General features: G+C 56.6%; 65 non-coding genes across 65 annotated transcripts; all 65 read right to left on the bottom strand.

Moving 5' to 3' along the window:
• Window positions 1-9: 9 nt before the first annotated feature.
• LOC141117844 (5S ribosomal RNA) lies at window positions 10-128 on the bottom strand. The gene has a single exon (XR_012237239.1). It is a non-coding gene; the product is annotated as a 5S ribosomal RNA (ribosomal RNA).
• Window positions 129-228: 100 nt separating this feature from the next.
• On the bottom strand, window positions 229-347 carry LOC141119487 (5S ribosomal RNA). Its single transcript, XR_012238825.1, has one exon. It is a non-coding gene; the product is annotated as a 5S ribosomal RNA (ribosomal RNA).
• Window positions 348-446: 99 nt separating this feature from the next.
• LOC141119486 (5S ribosomal RNA) lies at window positions 447-565 on the bottom strand. The gene has a single exon (XR_012238824.1). It is a non-coding gene; the product is annotated as a 5S ribosomal RNA (ribosomal RNA).
• Window positions 566-663: 98 nt separating this feature from the next.
• LOC141119485 (5S ribosomal RNA) lies at window positions 664-782 on the bottom strand. Its single transcript, XR_012238823.1, has one exon. It is a non-coding gene; the product is annotated as a 5S ribosomal RNA (ribosomal RNA).
• Window positions 783-882: 100 nt separating this feature from the next.
• Window positions 883-1,001, bottom strand: LOC141119484 (5S ribosomal RNA). The gene has a single exon (XR_012238822.1). It is a non-coding gene; the product is annotated as a 5S ribosomal RNA (ribosomal RNA).
• A 100-nt stretch (window positions 1,002-1,101) lies between these two features.
• LOC141119483 (5S ribosomal RNA) lies at window positions 1,102-1,220 on the bottom strand. Its single transcript, XR_012238821.1, has one exon. It is a non-coding gene; the product is annotated as a 5S ribosomal RNA (ribosomal RNA).
• A 100-nt stretch (window positions 1,221-1,320) lies between these two features.
• On the bottom strand, window positions 1,321-1,439 carry LOC141119481 (5S ribosomal RNA). Its single transcript, XR_012238820.1, has one exon. It is a non-coding gene; the product is annotated as a 5S ribosomal RNA (ribosomal RNA).
• Window positions 1,440-1,538: 99 nt separating this feature from the next.
• Window positions 1,539-1,657, bottom strand: LOC141119479 (5S ribosomal RNA). The gene has a single exon (XR_012238818.1). It is a non-coding gene; the product is annotated as a 5S ribosomal RNA (ribosomal RNA).
• Window positions 1,658-1,757: 100 nt separating this feature from the next.
• Window positions 1,758-1,876, bottom strand: LOC141119478 (5S ribosomal RNA). Its single transcript, XR_012238817.1, has one exon. It is a non-coding gene; the product is annotated as a 5S ribosomal RNA (ribosomal RNA).
• A 100-nt stretch (window positions 1,877-1,976) lies between these two features.
• LOC141119477 (5S ribosomal RNA) lies at window positions 1,977-2,095 on the bottom strand. Its single transcript, XR_012238816.1, has one exon. It is a non-coding gene; the product is annotated as a 5S ribosomal RNA (ribosomal RNA).
• A 99-nt stretch (window positions 2,096-2,194) lies between these two features.
• On the bottom strand, window positions 2,195-2,313 carry LOC141119476 (5S ribosomal RNA). The gene has a single exon (XR_012238815.1). It is a non-coding gene; the product is annotated as a 5S ribosomal RNA (ribosomal RNA).
• Window positions 2,314-2,411: 98 nt separating this feature from the next.
• On the bottom strand, window positions 2,412-2,530 carry LOC141119475 (5S ribosomal RNA). The gene has a single exon (XR_012238814.1). It is a non-coding gene; the product is annotated as a 5S ribosomal RNA (ribosomal RNA).
• A 99-nt stretch (window positions 2,531-2,629) lies between these two features.
• On the bottom strand, window positions 2,630-2,748 carry LOC141119474 (5S ribosomal RNA). Its single transcript, XR_012238813.1, has one exon. It is a non-coding gene; the product is annotated as a 5S ribosomal RNA (ribosomal RNA).
• Window positions 2,749-2,848: 100 nt separating this feature from the next.
• LOC141119473 (5S ribosomal RNA) lies at window positions 2,849-2,967 on the bottom strand. Its single transcript, XR_012238812.1, has one exon. It is a non-coding gene; the product is annotated as a 5S ribosomal RNA (ribosomal RNA).
• Window positions 2,968-3,067: 100 nt separating this feature from the next.
• LOC141119472 (5S ribosomal RNA) lies at window positions 3,068-3,186 on the bottom strand. Its single transcript, XR_012238811.1, has one exon. It is a non-coding gene; the product is annotated as a 5S ribosomal RNA (ribosomal RNA).
• A 99-nt stretch (window positions 3,187-3,285) lies between these two features.
• LOC141119471 (5S ribosomal RNA) lies at window positions 3,286-3,404 on the bottom strand. Its single transcript, XR_012238810.1, has one exon. It is a non-coding gene; the product is annotated as a 5S ribosomal RNA (ribosomal RNA).
• A 100-nt stretch (window positions 3,405-3,504) lies between these two features.
• LOC141119470 (5S ribosomal RNA) lies at window positions 3,505-3,623 on the bottom strand. Its single transcript, XR_012238808.1, has one exon. It is a non-coding gene; the product is annotated as a 5S ribosomal RNA (ribosomal RNA).
• A 100-nt stretch (window positions 3,624-3,723) lies between these two features.
• LOC141119468 (5S ribosomal RNA) lies at window positions 3,724-3,842 on the bottom strand. The gene has a single exon (XR_012238806.1). It is a non-coding gene; the product is annotated as a 5S ribosomal RNA (ribosomal RNA).
• A 99-nt stretch (window positions 3,843-3,941) lies between these two features.
• LOC141119467 (5S ribosomal RNA) lies at window positions 3,942-4,060 on the bottom strand. The gene has a single exon (XR_012238805.1). It is a non-coding gene; the product is annotated as a 5S ribosomal RNA (ribosomal RNA).
• A 98-nt stretch (window positions 4,061-4,158) lies between these two features.
• LOC141119465 (5S ribosomal RNA) lies at window positions 4,159-4,277 on the bottom strand. Its single transcript, XR_012238804.1, has one exon. It is a non-coding gene; the product is annotated as a 5S ribosomal RNA (ribosomal RNA).
• A 99-nt stretch (window positions 4,278-4,376) lies between these two features.
• Window positions 4,377-4,495, bottom strand: LOC141119464 (5S ribosomal RNA). The gene has a single exon (XR_012238803.1). It is a non-coding gene; the product is annotated as a 5S ribosomal RNA (ribosomal RNA).
• Window positions 4,496-4,595: 100 nt separating this feature from the next.
• LOC141119463 (5S ribosomal RNA) lies at window positions 4,596-4,714 on the bottom strand. The gene has a single exon (XR_012238802.1). It is a non-coding gene; the product is annotated as a 5S ribosomal RNA (ribosomal RNA).
• A 100-nt stretch (window positions 4,715-4,814) lies between these two features.
• On the bottom strand, window positions 4,815-4,933 carry LOC141119462 (5S ribosomal RNA). Its single transcript, XR_012238801.1, has one exon. It is a non-coding gene; the product is annotated as a 5S ribosomal RNA (ribosomal RNA).
• A 99-nt stretch (window positions 4,934-5,032) lies between these two features.
• On the bottom strand, window positions 5,033-5,151 carry LOC141120103 (5S ribosomal RNA). Its single transcript, XR_012239433.1, has one exon. It is a non-coding gene; the product is annotated as a 5S ribosomal RNA (ribosomal RNA).
• Window positions 5,152-5,251: 100 nt separating this feature from the next.
• On the bottom strand, window positions 5,252-5,370 carry LOC141119461 (5S ribosomal RNA). Its single transcript, XR_012238800.1, has one exon. It is a non-coding gene; the product is annotated as a 5S ribosomal RNA (ribosomal RNA).
• A 100-nt stretch (window positions 5,371-5,470) lies between these two features.
• On the bottom strand, window positions 5,471-5,589 carry LOC141119460 (5S ribosomal RNA). The gene has a single exon (XR_012238799.1). It is a non-coding gene; the product is annotated as a 5S ribosomal RNA (ribosomal RNA).
• Window positions 5,590-5,688: 99 nt separating this feature from the next.
• On the bottom strand, window positions 5,689-5,807 carry LOC141119459 (5S ribosomal RNA). The gene has a single exon (XR_012238798.1). It is a non-coding gene; the product is annotated as a 5S ribosomal RNA (ribosomal RNA).
• Window positions 5,808-5,905: 98 nt separating this feature from the next.
• LOC141119458 (5S ribosomal RNA) lies at window positions 5,906-6,024 on the bottom strand. Its single transcript, XR_012238797.1, has one exon. It is a non-coding gene; the product is annotated as a 5S ribosomal RNA (ribosomal RNA).
• A 99-nt stretch (window positions 6,025-6,123) lies between these two features.
• LOC141119456 (5S ribosomal RNA) lies at window positions 6,124-6,242 on the bottom strand. The gene has a single exon (XR_012238795.1). It is a non-coding gene; the product is annotated as a 5S ribosomal RNA (ribosomal RNA).
• A 100-nt stretch (window positions 6,243-6,342) lies between these two features.
• On the bottom strand, window positions 6,343-6,461 carry LOC141119455 (5S ribosomal RNA). Its single transcript, XR_012238794.1, has one exon. It is a non-coding gene; the product is annotated as a 5S ribosomal RNA (ribosomal RNA).
• Window positions 6,462-6,561: 100 nt separating this feature from the next.
• LOC141119454 (5S ribosomal RNA) lies at window positions 6,562-6,680 on the bottom strand. The gene has a single exon (XR_012238793.1). It is a non-coding gene; the product is annotated as a 5S ribosomal RNA (ribosomal RNA).
• A 100-nt stretch (window positions 6,681-6,780) lies between these two features.
• LOC141119453 (5S ribosomal RNA) lies at window positions 6,781-6,899 on the bottom strand. Its single transcript, XR_012238792.1, has one exon. It is a non-coding gene; the product is annotated as a 5S ribosomal RNA (ribosomal RNA).
• A 98-nt stretch (window positions 6,900-6,997) lies between these two features.
• Window positions 6,998-7,116, bottom strand: LOC141119452 (5S ribosomal RNA). Its single transcript, XR_012238791.1, has one exon. It is a non-coding gene; the product is annotated as a 5S ribosomal RNA (ribosomal RNA).
• A 98-nt stretch (window positions 7,117-7,214) lies between these two features.
• On the bottom strand, window positions 7,215-7,333 carry LOC141119451 (5S ribosomal RNA). Its single transcript, XR_012238790.1, has one exon. It is a non-coding gene; the product is annotated as a 5S ribosomal RNA (ribosomal RNA).
• A 99-nt stretch (window positions 7,334-7,432) lies between these two features.
• On the bottom strand, window positions 7,433-7,551 carry LOC141119449 (5S ribosomal RNA). Its single transcript, XR_012238789.1, has one exon. It is a non-coding gene; the product is annotated as a 5S ribosomal RNA (ribosomal RNA).
• A 100-nt stretch (window positions 7,552-7,651) lies between these two features.
• On the bottom strand, window positions 7,652-7,770 carry LOC141119448 (5S ribosomal RNA). The gene has a single exon (XR_012238788.1). It is a non-coding gene; the product is annotated as a 5S ribosomal RNA (ribosomal RNA).
• Window positions 7,771-7,870: 100 nt separating this feature from the next.
• LOC141119447 (5S ribosomal RNA) lies at window positions 7,871-7,989 on the bottom strand. Its single transcript, XR_012238787.1, has one exon. It is a non-coding gene; the product is annotated as a 5S ribosomal RNA (ribosomal RNA).
• A 99-nt stretch (window positions 7,990-8,088) lies between these two features.
• On the bottom strand, window positions 8,089-8,207 carry LOC141119446 (5S ribosomal RNA). The gene has a single exon (XR_012238786.1). It is a non-coding gene; the product is annotated as a 5S ribosomal RNA (ribosomal RNA).
• A 100-nt stretch (window positions 8,208-8,307) lies between these two features.
• Window positions 8,308-8,426, bottom strand: LOC141119444 (5S ribosomal RNA). The gene has a single exon (XR_012238784.1). It is a non-coding gene; the product is annotated as a 5S ribosomal RNA (ribosomal RNA).
• A 100-nt stretch (window positions 8,427-8,526) lies between these two features.
• On the bottom strand, window positions 8,527-8,645 carry LOC141119443 (5S ribosomal RNA). Its single transcript, XR_012238783.1, has one exon. It is a non-coding gene; the product is annotated as a 5S ribosomal RNA (ribosomal RNA).
• Window positions 8,646-8,744: 99 nt separating this feature from the next.
• On the bottom strand, window positions 8,745-8,863 carry LOC141119442 (5S ribosomal RNA). Its single transcript, XR_012238782.1, has one exon. It is a non-coding gene; the product is annotated as a 5S ribosomal RNA (ribosomal RNA).
• Window positions 8,864-8,961: 98 nt separating this feature from the next.
• On the bottom strand, window positions 8,962-9,080 carry LOC141119441 (5S ribosomal RNA). The gene has a single exon (XR_012238781.1). It is a non-coding gene; the product is annotated as a 5S ribosomal RNA (ribosomal RNA).
• Window positions 9,081-9,179: 99 nt separating this feature from the next.
• On the bottom strand, window positions 9,180-9,298 carry LOC141119440 (5S ribosomal RNA). Its single transcript, XR_012238780.1, has one exon. It is a non-coding gene; the product is annotated as a 5S ribosomal RNA (ribosomal RNA).
• Window positions 9,299-9,398: 100 nt separating this feature from the next.
• On the bottom strand, window positions 9,399-9,517 carry LOC141119439 (5S ribosomal RNA). The gene has a single exon (XR_012238779.1). It is a non-coding gene; the product is annotated as a 5S ribosomal RNA (ribosomal RNA).
• A 101-nt stretch (window positions 9,518-9,618) lies between these two features.
• Window positions 9,619-9,737, bottom strand: LOC141119438 (5S ribosomal RNA). The gene has a single exon (XR_012238778.1). It is a non-coding gene; the product is annotated as a 5S ribosomal RNA (ribosomal RNA).
• Window positions 9,738-9,835: 98 nt separating this feature from the next.
• Window positions 9,836-9,954, bottom strand: LOC141119437 (5S ribosomal RNA). Its single transcript, XR_012238777.1, has one exon. It is a non-coding gene; the product is annotated as a 5S ribosomal RNA (ribosomal RNA).
• Window positions 9,955-10,053: 99 nt separating this feature from the next.
• LOC141119436 (5S ribosomal RNA) lies at window positions 10,054-10,172 on the bottom strand. The gene has a single exon (XR_012238776.1). It is a non-coding gene; the product is annotated as a 5S ribosomal RNA (ribosomal RNA).
• A 100-nt stretch (window positions 10,173-10,272) lies between these two features.
• On the bottom strand, window positions 10,273-10,391 carry LOC141119435 (5S ribosomal RNA). The gene has a single exon (XR_012238775.1). It is a non-coding gene; the product is annotated as a 5S ribosomal RNA (ribosomal RNA).
• A 99-nt stretch (window positions 10,392-10,490) lies between these two features.
• On the bottom strand, window positions 10,491-10,609 carry LOC141120326 (5S ribosomal RNA). Its single transcript, XR_012239650.1, has one exon. It is a non-coding gene; the product is annotated as a 5S ribosomal RNA (ribosomal RNA).
• Window positions 10,610-10,709: 100 nt separating this feature from the next.
• LOC141119433 (5S ribosomal RNA) lies at window positions 10,710-10,828 on the bottom strand. The gene has a single exon (XR_012238773.1). It is a non-coding gene; the product is annotated as a 5S ribosomal RNA (ribosomal RNA).
• Window positions 10,829-10,928: 100 nt separating this feature from the next.
• On the bottom strand, window positions 10,929-11,047 carry LOC141119432 (5S ribosomal RNA). The gene has a single exon (XR_012238772.1). It is a non-coding gene; the product is annotated as a 5S ribosomal RNA (ribosomal RNA).
• Window positions 11,048-11,145: 98 nt separating this feature from the next.
• On the bottom strand, window positions 11,146-11,264 carry LOC141119431 (5S ribosomal RNA). The gene has a single exon (XR_012238771.1). It is a non-coding gene; the product is annotated as a 5S ribosomal RNA (ribosomal RNA).
• A 99-nt stretch (window positions 11,265-11,363) lies between these two features.
• On the bottom strand, window positions 11,364-11,482 carry LOC141119430 (5S ribosomal RNA). The gene has a single exon (XR_012238770.1). It is a non-coding gene; the product is annotated as a 5S ribosomal RNA (ribosomal RNA).
• Window positions 11,483-11,582: 100 nt separating this feature from the next.
• LOC141119429 (5S ribosomal RNA) lies at window positions 11,583-11,701 on the bottom strand. The gene has a single exon (XR_012238769.1). It is a non-coding gene; the product is annotated as a 5S ribosomal RNA (ribosomal RNA).
• Window positions 11,702-11,800: 99 nt separating this feature from the next.
• Window positions 11,801-11,919, bottom strand: LOC141119428 (5S ribosomal RNA). The gene has a single exon (XR_012238768.1). It is a non-coding gene; the product is annotated as a 5S ribosomal RNA (ribosomal RNA).
• A 98-nt stretch (window positions 11,920-12,017) lies between these two features.
• Window positions 12,018-12,136, bottom strand: LOC141119427 (5S ribosomal RNA). Its single transcript, XR_012238767.1, has one exon. It is a non-coding gene; the product is annotated as a 5S ribosomal RNA (ribosomal RNA).
• Window positions 12,137-12,235: 99 nt separating this feature from the next.
• On the bottom strand, window positions 12,236-12,354 carry LOC141119426 (5S ribosomal RNA). Its single transcript, XR_012238766.1, has one exon. It is a non-coding gene; the product is annotated as a 5S ribosomal RNA (ribosomal RNA).
• Window positions 12,355-12,454: 100 nt separating this feature from the next.
• On the bottom strand, window positions 12,455-12,573 carry LOC141119425 (5S ribosomal RNA). Its single transcript, XR_012238765.1, has one exon. It is a non-coding gene; the product is annotated as a 5S ribosomal RNA (ribosomal RNA).
• Window positions 12,574-12,673: 100 nt separating this feature from the next.
• Window positions 12,674-12,792, bottom strand: LOC141119423 (5S ribosomal RNA). The gene has a single exon (XR_012238764.1). It is a non-coding gene; the product is annotated as a 5S ribosomal RNA (ribosomal RNA).
• Window positions 12,793-12,892: 100 nt separating this feature from the next.
• On the bottom strand, window positions 12,893-13,011 carry LOC141119421 (5S ribosomal RNA). The gene has a single exon (XR_012238762.1). It is a non-coding gene; the product is annotated as a 5S ribosomal RNA (ribosomal RNA).
• A 98-nt stretch (window positions 13,012-13,109) lies between these two features.
• On the bottom strand, window positions 13,110-13,228 carry LOC141119420 (5S ribosomal RNA). The gene has a single exon (XR_012238761.1). It is a non-coding gene; the product is annotated as a 5S ribosomal RNA (ribosomal RNA).
• A 99-nt stretch (window positions 13,229-13,327) lies between these two features.
• On the bottom strand, window positions 13,328-13,446 carry LOC141119419 (5S ribosomal RNA). The gene has a single exon (XR_012238760.1). It is a non-coding gene; the product is annotated as a 5S ribosomal RNA (ribosomal RNA).
• Window positions 13,447-13,544: 98 nt separating this feature from the next.
• On the bottom strand, window positions 13,545-13,663 carry LOC141120279 (5S ribosomal RNA). The gene has a single exon (XR_012239604.1). It is a non-coding gene; the product is annotated as a 5S ribosomal RNA (ribosomal RNA).
• A 99-nt stretch (window positions 13,664-13,762) lies between these two features.
• Window positions 13,763-13,881, bottom strand: LOC141119417 (5S ribosomal RNA). The gene has a single exon (XR_012238759.1). It is a non-coding gene; the product is annotated as a 5S ribosomal RNA (ribosomal RNA).
• A 100-nt stretch (window positions 13,882-13,981) lies between these two features.
• LOC141119416 (5S ribosomal RNA) lies at window positions 13,982-14,100 on the bottom strand. The gene has a single exon (XR_012238758.1). It is a non-coding gene; the product is annotated as a 5S ribosomal RNA (ribosomal RNA).
• Between the last annotated feature and the right edge of the window lie 25 nt (window positions 14,101-14,125).

The raw sequence follows: 14,125 nt of genomic DNA, 5'->3' as shown, positions 1-14,125 counted from the left end.
AAAAAAAGAAGCCTACGGCACCTGGTATTCCCAGGCGGTCTCCCATCCAGGTACTAACCAGGCCCAACCCTGCTTAGCCTCCGAGATCAGACGAGATCGGGCGCTTTCAGGGTGATGTGGCCGTAGGCGATCTCTAACGGCACGCTCAACCCTCTTGACCTTGGCGGCGCCAAGATGGGAAACGAGGAAAAAAAACAGGGCAAGTCCAGAACTCCCCCAAAAAAAAGAAGCCTACGGCACCTGGTATTCCCAGGCGGTCTCCCATCCAGGTACTAACCAGGCCCGACCCTGCTTAGCCTCCGAGATCAGACGAGATCGGGCGCTTTCAGGGTGATGTGGCCGTAGGCGATCTCTTACGGCACGCTCAACCCTCTTGACTTTGGCGGCGCCAAGATGGGAAACGAGGAAAAAAAACAGGGCAAGTCCAGAAATCCAAGAAAAAAAGAAGCCTACGGCACCTGGTATTCCCAGGCGGTCTCCCATCCAGGTACTAACCAGGCCCGACCCTGCTTAGCCTCCGAGATCAGACGAGATCGGGCGCTTTCAGGGTGATGTGGCCGTAGGCGATCTCTTACGGCACGCTCAACCCTCTTGACTTTGGCGGCACCAAGATGGGAAACGAGGAAAAAAACAGGGCAAGTCCAGAACTCCAAGAAAAAAAGAAGCCTACGGCACCTGGTATTCCCAGGCGGTCTCCCATCCAGGTACTAACCAGGCCCGACCCTGCTTAGCCTCCGAGATCAGACGAGATCGGGCGCTTTCAGGGTGATGTGGCCGTAGGCGATCTCTTACGGCACGCTCAACCCTCTTGACTTTGGCGGCGCCAAGATGGGAAACGAGGAAAAAAAACAGGGCAAGTCCAGAAATCCAAGAAAAAAAAGAAGCCTACGGCACCTGGTATTCCCAGGCGGTCTCCCATCCAGGTACTAACCAGGCCCGACCCTGCTTAGCCTCCGAGATCAGACGAGATCGGGCGCTTTCAGGGTGATGTGGCCGTAGGCGATCTCTAACGGCACGCTCAACCCTCTTGACCTTGGCGGCGCCAAGATGGGAAACGAGGAAAAAAAACAGGGCAAGTCCAGAACGCCCCCCAAAAAAAGAAGCCTACGGCACCTGGTATTCCCAGGCGGTCTCCCATCCAGGTACTAACCAGGCCCGACCCTGCTTAGCCTCCGAGATCAGACGAGATCGGGCGCTTTCAGGGTGATGTGGCCGTAGGCGATCTCTAACGGCACGCTCAACCCTCTTGACCTTGGCGGCGCCAAGATGGGAAACGAGGAAAAAAAACAGGGCAAGTCCAGAACTCCCCCAAAAAAAAGAAGCCTACGGCACCTGGTATTCCCAGGCGGTCTCCCATCCAGGTACTAACCAGGCCCGACCCTGCTTAGCCTCCGAGATCAGACGAGATCGGGCGCTTTCAGGGTGATGTGGCCGTAGGCGATCTCTTACGGCACGCTCAACCCTCTTGACTTTGGCGGCGCCAAGATGGGAAACGAGGAAAAAAAACAGGGCAAGTCCAGAAATCCAAGAAAAAAAGAAGCCTACGGCACCTGGTATTCCCAGGCGGTCTCCCATCCAGGTACTAACCAGGCCCGACCCTGCTTAGCCTCCGAGATCAGACGAGATCGGGCGCTTTCAGGGTGATGTGGCCGTAGGCGATCTCTAACGGCACGCTCAACCCTCTTGACCTTGGCGGCGCCAAGATGGGAAACGAGGAAAAAAAACAGGGCAAGTCCAGAACGCCCCCCAAAAAAAGAAGCCTACGGCACCTGGTATTCCCAGGCGGTCTCCCATCCAGGTACTAACCAGGCCCGACCCTGCTTAGCCTCCGAGATCAGACGAGATCGGGCGCTTTCAGGGTGATGTGGCCGTAGGCGATCTCTAACGGCACGCTCAACCCTCTTGACCTTGGCGGCGCCAAGATGGGAAACGAGGAAAAAAAACAGGGCAAGTCCAGAACTCCCCCAAAAAAAAGAAGCCTACGGCACCTGGTATTCCCAGGCGGTCTCCCATCCAGGTACTAACCAGGCCCGACCCTGCTTAGCCTCCGAGATCAGACGAGATCGGGCGCTTTCAGGGTGATGTGGCCGTAGGCGATCTCTTACGGCACGCTCAACCCTCTTGACTTTGGCGGCGCCAAGATGGGAAACGAGGAAAAAAAACAGGGCAAGTCCAGAAATCCAAGAAAAAAAGAAGCCTACGGCACCTGGTATTCCCAGGCGGTCTCCCATCCAGGTACTAACCAGGCCCGACCCTGCTTAGCCTCCGAGATCAGACGAGATCGGGCGCTTTCAGGGTGATGTGGCCGTAGGCGATCTCTTACGGCACGCTCAACCCTCTTGACTTTGGCGGCACCAAGATGGGAAACGAGGAAAAAAACAGGGCAAGTCCAGAACTCCAAGAAAAAAAGAAGCCTACGGCACCTGGTATTCCCAGGCGGTCTCCCATCCAGGTACTAACCAGGCCCGACCCTGCTTAGCCTCCGAGATCAGACGAGATCGGGCGCTTTCAGGGTGATGTGGCCGTAGGCGATCTCTTACGGCACGCTCAACCCTCTTGACTTTGGCGGCGCCAAGATGGGAAACGAGGAAAAAAAACAGGGCAAGTCCAGAAATCCAAGAAAAAAAGAAGCCTACGGCACCTGGTATTCCCAGGCGGTCTCCCATCCAGGTACTAACCAGGCCCGACCCTGCTTAGCCTCCGAGATCAGACGAGATCGGGCGCTTTCAGGGTGATGTGGCCGTAGGCGATCTCTAACGGCACGCTCAACCCTCTTGACCTTGGCGGCGCCAAGATGGGAAACGAGGAAAAAAAACAGGGCAAGTCCAGAACGCCCCCCAAAAAAAGAAGCCTACGGCACCTGGTATTCCCAGGCGGTCTCCCATCCAGGTACTAACCAGGCCCGACCCTGCTTAGCCTCCGAGATCAGACGAGATCGGGCGCTTTCAGGGTGATGTGGCCGTAGGCGATCTCTAACGGCACGCTCAACCCTCTTGACCTTGGCGGCGCCAAGATGGGAAACGAGGAAAAAAAACAGGGCAAGTCCAGAACTCCCCCAAAAAAAAGAAGCCTACGGCACCTGGTATTCCCAGGCGGTCTCCCATCCAGGTACTAACCAGGCCCGACCCTGCTTAGCCTCCGAGATCAGACGAGATCGGGCGCTTTCAGGGTGATGTGGCCGTAGGCGATCTCTTACGGCACGCTCAACCCTCTTGACTTTGGCGGCGCCAAGATGGGAAACGAGGAAAAAAAACAGGGCAAGTCCAGAAATCCAAGAAAAAAAGAAGCCTACGGCACCTGGTATTCCCAGGCGGTCTCCCATCCAGGTACTAACCAGGCCCGACCCTGCTTAGCCTCCGAGATCAGACGAGATCGGGCGCTTTCAGGGTGATGTGGCCGTAGGCGATCTCTAACGGCACGCTCAACCCTCTTGACCTTGGCGGCGCCAAGATGGGAAACGAGGAAAAAAAACAGGGCAAGTCCAGAACGCCCCCCAAAAAAAGAAGCCTACGGCACCTGGTATTCCCAGGCGGTCTCCCATCCAGGTACTAACCAGGCCCGACCCTGCTTAGCCTCCGAGATCAGACGAGATCGGGCGCTTTCAGGGTGATGTGGCCGTAGGCGATCTCTAACGGCACGCTCAACCCTCTTGACCTTGGCGGCGCCAAGATGGGAAACGAGGAAAAAAAACAGGGCAAGTCCAGAACTCCCCCAAAAAAAAGAAGCCTACGGCACCTGGTATTCCCAGGCGGTCTCCCATCCAGGTACTAACCAGGCCCGACCCTGCTTAGCCTCCGAGATCAGACGAGATCGGGCGCTTTCAGGGTGATGTGGCCGTAGGCGATCTCTTACGGCACGCTCAACCCTCTTGACTTTGGCGGCGCCAAGATGGGAAACGAGGAAAAAAAACAGGGCAAGTCCAGAAATCCAAGAAAAAAAGAAGCCTACGGCACCTGGTATTCCCAGGCGGTCTCCCATCCAGGTACTAACCAGGCCCGACCCTGCTTAGCCTCCGAGATCAGACGAGATCGGGCGCTTTCAGGGTGATGTGGCCGTAGGCGATCTCTTACGGCACGCTCAACCCTCTTGACTTTGGCGGCACCAAGATGGGAAACGAGGAAAAAAACAGGGCAAGTCCAGAACTCCAAGAAAAAAAGAAGCCTACGGCACCTGGTATTCCCAGGCGGTCTCCCATCCAGGTACTAACCAGGCCCGACCCTGCTTAGCCTCCGAGATCAGACGAGATCGGGCGCTTTCAGGGTGATGTGGCCGTAGGCGATCTCTTACGGCACGCTCAACCCTCTTGACTTTGGCGGCGCCAAGATGGGAAACGAGGAAAAAAAACAGGGCAAGTCCAGAAATCCAAGAAAAAAAGAAGCCTACGGCACCTGGTATTCCCAGGCGGTCTCCCATCCAGGTACTAACCAGGCCCGACCCTGCTTAGCCTCCGAGATCAGACGAGATCGGGCGCTTTCAGGGTGATGTGGCCGTAGGCGATCTCTAACGGCACGCTCAACCCTCTTGACCTTGGCGGCGCCAAGATGGGAAACGAGGAAAAAAAACAGGGCAAGTCCAGAACGCCCCCCAAAAAAAGAAGCCTACGGCACCTGGTATTCCCAGGCGGTCTCCCATCCAGGTACTAACCAGGCCCGACCCTGCTTAGCCTCCGAGATCAGACGAGATCGGGCGCTTTCAGGGTGATGTGGCCGTAGGCGATCTCTAACGGCACGCTCAACCCTCTTGACCTTGGCGGCGCCAAGATGGGAAACGAGGAAAAAAAACAGGGCAAGTCCAGAACTCCCCCAAAAAAAAGAAGCCTACGGCACCTGGTATTCCCAGGCGGTCTCCCATCCAGGTACTAACCAGGCCCGACCCTGCTTAGCCTCCGAGATCAGACGAGATCGGGCGCTTTCAGGGTGATGTGGCCGTAGGCGATCTCTTACGGCACGCTCAACCCTCTTGACTTTGGCGGCGCCAAGATGGGAAACGAGGAAAAAAAACAGGGCAAGTCCAGAAATCCAAGAAAAAAAGAAGCCTACGGCACCTGGTATTCCCAGGCGGTCTCCCATCCAGGTACTAACCAGGCCCGACCCTGCTTAGCCTCCGAGATCAGACGAGATCAGGCGCTTTCAGGGTGATGTGGCCGTAGGCGATCTCTAACGGCACGCTCAACCCTCTTGACCTTGGCGGCGCCAAGATGGGAAACGAGGAAAAAAAACAGGGCAAGTCCAGAACGCCCCCCAAAAAAAGAAGCCTACGGCACCTGGTATTCCCAGGCGGTCTCCCATCCAGGTACTAACCAGGCCCGACCCTGCTTAGCCTCCGAGATCAGACGAGATCGGGCGCTTTCAGGGTGATGTGGCCGTAGGCGATCTCTAACGGCACGCTCAACCCTCTTGACCTTGGCGGCGCCAAGATGGGAAACGAGGAAAAAAAACAGGGCAAGTCCAGAACTCCCCCAAAAAAAAGAAGCCTACGGCACCTGGTATTCCCAGGCGGTCTCCCATCCAGGTACTAACCAGGCCCGACCCTGCTTAGCCTCCGAGATCAGACGAGATCGGGCGCTTTCAGGGTGATGTGGCCGTAGGCGATCTCTTACGGCACGCTCAACCCTCTTGACTTTGGCGGCGCCAAGATGGGAAACGAGGAAAAAAAACAGGGCAAGTCCAGAAATCCAAGAAAAAAAGAAGCCTACGGCACCTGGTATTCCCAGGCGGTCTCCCATCCAGGTACTAACCAGGCCCGACCCTGCTTAGCCTCCGAGATCAGACGAGATCGGGCGCTTTCAGGGTGATGTGGCCGTAGGCGATCTCTTACGGCACGCTCAACCCTCTTGACTTTGGCGGCACCAAGATGGGAAACGAGGAAAAAAACAGGGCAAGTCCAGAACTCCAAGAAAAAAAGAAGCCTACGGCACCTGGTATTCCCAGGCGGTCTCCCATCCAGGTACTAACCAGGCCCGACCCTGCTTAGCCTCCGAGATCAGACGAGATCGGGCGCTTTCAGGGTGATGTGGCCGTAGGCGATCTCTTACGGCACGCTCAACCCTCTTGACTTTGGCGGCGCCAAGATGGGAAACGAGGAAAAAAAACAGGGCAAGTCCAGAAATCCAAGAAAAAAAGAAGCCTACGGCACCTGGTATTCCCAGGCGGTCTCCCATCCAGGTACTAACCAGGCCCGACCCTGCTTAGCCTCCGAGATCAGACGAGATCGGGCGCTTTCAGGGTGATGTGGCCGTAGGCGATCTCTAACGGCACGCTCAACCCTCTTGACCTTGGCGGCGCCAAGATGGGAAACGAGGAAAAAAAACAGGGCAAGTCCAGAACGCCCCCCAAAAAAAGAAGCCTACGGCACCTGGTATTCCCAGGCGGTCTCCCATCCAGGTACTAACCAGGCCCGACCCTGCTTAGCCTCCGAGATCAGACGAGATCGGGCGCTTTCAGGGTGATGTGGCCGTAGGCGATCTCTAACGGCACGCTCAACCCTCTTGACCTTGGCGGCGCCAAGATGGGAAACGAGGAAAAAAAACAGGGCAAGTCCAGAACTCCCCCAAAAAAAAGAAGCCTACGGCACCTGGTATTCCCAGGCGGTCTCCCATCCAGGTACTAACCAGGCCCGACCCTGCTTAGCCTCCGAGATCAGACGAGATCGGGCGCTTTCAGGGTGATGTGGCCGTAGGCGATCTCTAACGGCACGCTCAACCCTCTTGACCTTGGCGGCGCCAAGATGGGAAACGAGGAAAAAAAACAGGGCAAGTCCAGAACGCCCCCCAAAAAAAGAAGCCTACGGCACCTGGTATTCCCAGGCGGTCTCCCATCCAGGTACTAACCAGGCCCGACCCTGCTTAGCCTCCGAGATCAGACGAGATCGGGCGCTTTCAGGGTGATGTGGCCGTAGGCGATCTCTTACGGCACGCTCAACCCTCTTGACTTTGGCGGCACCAAGATGGGAAACGAGGAAAAAAACAGGGCAAGTCCAGAACTCCAAGAAAAAGAGAAGCCTACGGCACCTGGTATTCCCAGGCGGTCTCCCATCCAGGTACTAACCAGGCCCGACCCTGCTTAGCCTCCGAGATCAGACGAGATCGGGCGCTTTCAGGGTGATGTGGCCGTAGGCGATCTCTTACGGCACGCTCAACCCTCTTGACTTTGGCGGCGCCAAGATGGGAAACGAGGAAAAAAAAAGGGCAAGTCCAGAACTCCAAGAAAAAAAGAAGCCTACGGCACCTGGTATTCCCAGGCGGTCTCCCATCCAGGTACTAACCAGGCCCGACCCTGCTTAGCCTCCGAGATCAGACGAGATCGGGCGCTTTCAGGGTGATGTGGCCGTAGGCGATCTCTTACGGCACGCTCAACCCTCTTGACTTTGGCGGCGCCAAGATGGGAAACGAGGAAAAAAAACAGGGCAAGTCCAGAAATCCAAGAAAAAAAGAAGCCTACGGCACCTGGTATTCCCAGGCGGTCTCCCATCCAGGTACTAACCAGGCCCGACCCTGCTTAGCCTCCGAGATCAGACGAGATCGGGCGCTTTCAGGGTGATGTGGCCGTAGGCGATCTCTAACGGCACGCTCAACCCTCTTGACCTTGGCGGCGCCAAGATGGGAAACGAGGAAAAAAAACAGGGCAAGTCCAGAACGCCCCCCAAAAAAAGAAGCCTACGGCACCTGGTATTCCCAGGCGGTCTCCCATCCAGGTACTAACCAGGCCCGACCCTGCTTAGCCTCCGAGATCAGACGAGATCGGGCGCTTTCAGGGTGATGTGGCCGTAGGCGATCTCTAACGGCACGCTCAACCCTCTTGACCTTGGCGGCGCCAAGATGGGAAACGAGGAAAAAAAACAGGGCAAGTCCAGAACTCCCCCAAAAAAAAGAAGCCTACGGCACCTGGTATTCCCAGGCGGTCTCCCATCCAGGTACTAACCAGGCCCGACCCTGCTTAGCCTCCGAGATCAGACGAGATCGGGCGCTTTCAGGGTGATGTGGCCGTAGGCGATCTCTTACGGCACGCTCAACCCTCTTGACTTTGGCGGCGCCAAGATGGGAAACGAGGAAAAAAAACAGGGCAAGTCCAGAAATCCAAGAAAAAAAGAAGCCTACGGCACCTGGTATTCCCAGGCGGTCTCCCATCCAGGTACTAACCAGGCCCGACCCTGCTTAGCCTCCGAGATCAGACGAGATCGGGCGCTTTCAGGGTGATGTGGCCGTAGGCGATCTCTAACGGCACGCTCAACCCTCTTGACCTTGGCGGCGCCAAGATGGGAAACGAGGAAAAAAAACAGGGCAAGTCCAGAACGCCCCCCAAAAAAAGAAGCCTACGGCACCTGGTATTCCCAGGCGGTCTCCCATCCAGGTACTAACCAGGCCCGACCCTGCTTAGCCTCCGAGATCAGACGAGATCGGGCGCTTTCAGGGTGATGTGGCCGTAGGCGATCTCTAACGGCACGCTCAACCCTCTTGACCTTGGCGGCGCCAAGATGGGAAACGAGGAAAAAAAACAGGGCAAGTCCAGAACTCCCCCAAAAAAAAGAAGCCTACGGCACCTGGTATTCCCAGGCGGTCTCCCATCCAGGTACTAACCAGGCCCGACCCTGCTTAGCCTCCGAGATCAGACGAGATCGGGCGCTTTCAGGGTGATGTGGCCGTAGGCGATCTCTTACGGCACGCTCAACCCTCTTGACTTTGGCGGCGCCAAGATGGGAAACGAGGAAAAAAAACAGGGCAAGTCCAGAAATCCAAGAAAAAAAGAAGCCTACGGCACCTGGTATTCCCAGGCGGTCTCCCATCCAGGTACTAACCAGGCCCGACCCTGCTTAGCCTCCGAGATCAGACGAGATCGGGCGCTTTCAGGGTGATGTGGCCGTAGGCGATCTCTTACGGCACGCTCAACCCTCTTGACTTTGGCGGCACCAAGATGGGAAACGAGGAAAAAAACAGGGCAAGTCCAGAACTCCAAGAAAAAAAGAAGCCTACGGCACCTGGTATTCCCAGGCGGTCTCCCATCCAGGTACTAACCAGGCCCGACCCTGCTTAGCCTCCGAGATCAGACGAGATCGGGCGCTTTCAGGGTGATGTGGCCGTAGGCGATCTCTTACGGCACGCTCAACCCTCTTGACTTTGGCGGCGCCAAGATGGGAAACGAGGAAAAAAAACAGGGCAAGTCCAGAAATCCAAGAAAAAAAGAAGCCTACGGCACCTGGTATTCCCAGGCGGTCTCCCATCCAGGTACTAACCAGGCCCGACCCTGCTTAGCCTCCGAGATCAGACGAGATCGGGCGCTTTCAGGGTGATGTGGCCGTAGGCGATCTCTAACGGCACGCTCAACCCTCTTGACCTTGGCGGCGCCAAGATGGGAAACGAGGAAAAAAAACAGGGCAAGTCCAGAACGCCCCCCAAAAAAAGAAGCCTACGGCACCTGGTATTCCCAGGCGGTCTCCCATCCAGGTACTAACCAGGCCCGACCCTGCTTAGCCTCCGAGATCAGACGAGATCGGGCGCTTTCAGGGTGATGTGGCCGTAGGCGATCTCTAACGGCACGCTCAACCCTCTTGACCTTGGCGGCGCCAAGATGGGAAACGAGGAAAAAAAACAGGGCAAGTCCAGAACGCCCCCCAAAAAAAAGAAGCCTACGGCACCTGGTATTCCCAGGCGGTCTCCCATCCAGGTACTAACCAGGCCCGACCCTGCTTAGCCTCCGAGATCAGACGAGATCGGGCGCTTTCAGGGTGATGTGGCCGTAGGCGATCTCTTACGGCACGCTCAACCCTCTTGACTTTGGCGGCACCAAGATGGGAAACGAGGAAAAAAACAGGGCAAGTCCAGAACTCCAAGAAAAAGAGAAGCCTACGGCACCTGGTATTCCCAGGCGGTCTCCCATCCAGGTACTAACCAGGCCCGACCCTGCTTAGCCTCCGAGATCAGACGAGATCGGGCGCTTTCAGGGTGATGTGGCCGTAGGCGATCTCTTACGGCACGCTCAACCCTCTTGACTTTGGCGGCGCCAAGATGGGAAACGAGGAAAAAAAACAGGGCAAGTCCAGAAATCCAAGAAAAAAAGAAGCCTACGGCACCTGGTATTCCCAGGCGGTCTCCCATCCAGGTACTAACCAGGCCCGACCCTGCTTAGCCTCCGAGATCAGACGAGATCGGGCGCTTTCAGGGTGATGTGGCCGTAGGCGATCTCTTACGGCACGCTCAACCCTCTTGACCTTGGCGGCGCCAAGATGGGAAACGAGGAAAAAAAACAGGGCAAGTCCAGAACTCCCCCAAAAAAAAGAAGCCTACGGCACCTGGTATTCCCAGGCGGTCTCCCATCCAGGTACTAACCAGGCCCGACCCTGCTTAGCCTCCGAGATCAGACGAGATCGGGCGCTTTCAGGGTGATGTGGCCGTAGGCGATCTCTTACGGCACGCTCAACCCTCTTGACTTTGGCGGCGCCAAGATGGGAAACGAGGAAAAAAAACAGGGCAAGTCCAGAAATCCAAGAAAAAAAGAAGCCTACGGCACCTGGTATTCCCAGGCGGTCTCCCATCCAGGTACTAACCAGGCCCGACCCTGCTTAGCCTCCGAGATCAGACAAGATCGGGCGCTTTCAGGGTGATGTGGCCGTAGGCGATCTCTAACGGCACGCTCAACCCTCTTGACCTTGGCGGCGCCAAGATGGGAAACGAGGAAAAAAAACAGGGCAAGTCCAGAACGCCCCCCAAAAAAAGAAGCCTACGGCACCTGGTATTCCCAGGCGGTCTCCCATCCAGGTACTAACCAGGCCCGACCCTGCTTAGCCTCCGAGATCAGACGAGATCGGGCGCTTTCAGGGTGATGTGGCCGTAGGCGATCTCTAACGGCACGCTCAACCCTCTTGACCTTGGCGGCGCCAAGATGGGAAACGAGGAAAAAAAACAGGGCAAGTCCAGAACTCCCCCAAAAAAAAGAAGCCTACGGCACCTGGTATTCCCAGGCGGTCTCCCATCCAGGTACTAACCAGGCCCGACCCTGCTTAGCCTCCGAGATCAGACGAGATCGGGCGCTTTCAGGGTGATGTGGCCGTAGGCGATCTCTTACGGCACGCTCAACCCTCTTGACTTTGGCGGCACCAAGATGGGAAACGAGGAAAAAAACAGGGCAAGTCCAGAACTCCAAGAAAAAAAGAAGCCTACGGCACCTGGTATTCCCAGGCGGTCTCCCATCCAGGTACTAACCAGGCCCGACCCTGCTTAGCCTCCGAGATCAGACGAGATCGGGCGCTTTCAGGGTGATGTGGCCGTAGGCGATCTCTTACGGCACGCTCAACCCTCTTGACTTTGGCGGCGCCAAGATGGGAAACGAGGAAAAAAAACAGGGCAAGTCCAGAAATCCAAGAAAAAAAGAAGCCTACGGCACCTGGTATTCCCAGGCGGTCTCCCATCCAGGTACTAACCAGGCCCGACCCTGCTTAGCCTCCGAGATCAGACGAGATCGGGCGCTTTCAGGGTGATGTGGCCGTAGGCGATCTCTAACGGCACGCTCAACCCTCTTGACCTTGGCGGCGCCAAGATGGGAAACGAGGAAAAAAAACAGGGCAAGTCCAGAACGCCCCCCAAAAAAAGAAGCCTACGGCACCTGGTATTCCCAGGCGGTCTCCCATCCAGGTACTAACCAGGCCCGACCCTGCTTAGCCTCCGAGATCAGACGAGATCGGGCGCTTTCAGGGTGATGTGGCCGTAGGCGATCTCTAACGGCACGCTCAACCCTCTTGACCTTGGCGGCGCCAAGATGGGAAACGAGGAAAAAAAACAGGGCAAGTCCAGAAATCCAAGAAAAAAAGAAGCCTACGGCACCTGGTATTCCCAGGCGGTCTCCCATCCAGGTACTAACCAGGCCCGACCCTGCTTAGCCTCCGAGATCAGACGAGATCGGGCGCTTTCAGGGTGATGTGGCCGTAGGCGATCTCTTACGGCACGCTCAACCCTCTTGACTTTGGCGGCACCAAGATGGGAAACGAGGAAAAAAACAGGGCAAGTCCAGAACTCCAAGAAAAAAAGAAGCCTACGGCACCTGGTATTCCCAGGCGGTCTCCCATCCAGGTACTAACCAGGCCCGACCCTGCTTAGCCTCCGAGATCAGACGAGATCGGGCGCTTTCAGGGTGATGTGGCCGTAGGCGATCTCTTACGGCACGCTCAACCCTCTTGACTTTGGCGGCGCCAAGATGGGAAACGAGGAAAAAAAACAGGGCAAGTCCAGAAATCCAAGAAAAAAAGAAGCCTACGGCACCTGGTATTCCCAGGCGGTCTCCCATCCAGGTACTAACCAGGCCCGACCCTGCTTAGCCTCCGAGATCAGACGAGATCGGGCGCTTTCAGGGTGATGTGGCCGTAGGCGATCTCTAACGGCACGCTCAACCCTCTTGACCTTGGCGGCGCCAAGATGGGAAACGAGGAAAAAAAACAGGGCAAGTCCAGAACGCCCCCCAAAAAAAGAAGCCTACGGCACCTGGTATTCCCAGGCGGTCTCCCATCCAGGTACTAACCAGGCCCGACCCTGCTTAGCCTCCGAGATCAGACGAGATCGGGCGCTTTCAGGGTGATGTGGCCGTAGGCGATCTCTAACGGCACGCTCAACCCTCTTGACCTTGGCGGCGCCAAGATGGGAAACGAGGAAAAAAAACAGGGCAAGTCCAGAACTCCCCCAAAAAAAAGAAGCCTACGGCACCTGGTATTCCCAGGCGGTCTCCCATCCAGGTACTAACCAGGCCCGACCCTGCTTAGCCTCCGAGATCAGACGAGATCGGGCGCTTTCAGGGTGATGTGGCCGTAGGCGATCTCTAACGGCACGCTCAACCCTCTTGACCTTGGCGGCGCCAAGATGGGAAACGAGGAAAAAAAACAGGGCAAGTCCAGAACGCCCCCCAAAAAAAGAAGCCTACGGCACCTGGTATTCCCAGGCGGTCTCCCATCCAGGTACTAACCAGGCCCGACCCTGCTTAGCCTCCGAGATCAGACGAGATCGGGCGCTTTCAGGGTGATGTGGCCGTAGGCGATCTCTTACGGCACGCTCAACCCTCTTGACTTTGGCGGCACCAAGATGGGAAACGAGGAAAAAAACAGGGCAAGTCCAGAACTCCAAGAAAAAGAGAAGCCTACGGCACCTGGTATTCCCAGGCGGTCTCCCATCCAGGTACTAACCAGGCCCGACCCTGCTTAGCCTCCGAGATCAGACGAGATCGGGCGCTTTCAGGGTGATGTGGCCGTAGGCGATCTCTTACGGCACGCTCAACCCTCTTGACTTTGGCGGCGCCAAGATGGGAAACGAGGAAAAAAAACAGGGCAAGTCCAGAAATCCAAGAAAAAAAGAAGCCTACGGCACCTGGTATTCCCAGGCGGTCTCCCATCCAGGTACTAACCAGGCCCGACCCTGCTTAGCCTCCGAGATCAGACGAGATCGGGCGCTTTCAGGGTGATGTGGCCGTAGGCGATCTCTTACGGCACGCTCAACCCTCTTGACTTTGGCGGCACCAAGATGGGAAACGAGGAAAAAAACAGGGCAAGTCCAGAACTCCAAGAAAAAAAGAAGCCTACGGCACCTGGTATTCCCAGGCGGTCTCCCATCCAGGTACTAACCAGGCCCGACCCTGCTTAGCCTCCGAGATCAGTCGAGATCGGGCGCTTTCAGGGTGATGTGGCCGTAGGCGATCTCTTACGGCACGCTCAACCCTCTTGACTTTGGCGGCGCCAAGATGGGAAACGAGGAAAAAAAACAGGGCAAGTCCAGAAATCCAAGAAAAAAAGAAGCCTACGGCACCTGGTATTCCCAGGCGGTCTCCCATCCAGGTACTAACCAGGCCCGACCCTGCTTAGCCTCCGAGATCAGACGAGATCGGGCGCTTTCAGGGTGATGTGGCCGTAGGCGATCTCTAACGGCACGCTCAACCCTCTTGACCTTGGCGGCGCCAAGATGGGAAACGAGGAAAAAAAACAGGGCAAGTCCAGAACGCCCCCCAAAAAAAGAAGCCTACGGCACCTGGTATTCCCAGGCGGTCTCCCATCCAGGTACTAACCAGGCCCGACCCTGCTTAGCCTCCGAGATCAGACGAGATCGGGCGCTTTCAGGGTGATGTGGCCGTAGGCGATCTCTAACGGCACGCTCAACCCT

The sequence above is a fragment of the Aquarana catesbeiana genome, linkage group LG13, assembly GCF_042186555.1.
Source record: "Aquarana catesbeiana isolate 2022-GZ linkage group LG13, ASM4218655v1, whole genome shotgun sequence".
NCBI classification, from domain to species: domain Eukaryota; kingdom Metazoa; phylum Chordata; class Amphibia; order Anura; family Ranidae; genus Aquarana; species Aquarana catesbeiana.
Note: the sequence above shows the minus strand (reverse complement) of the source record. Positions and strands in the feature narration are given on the sequence as shown.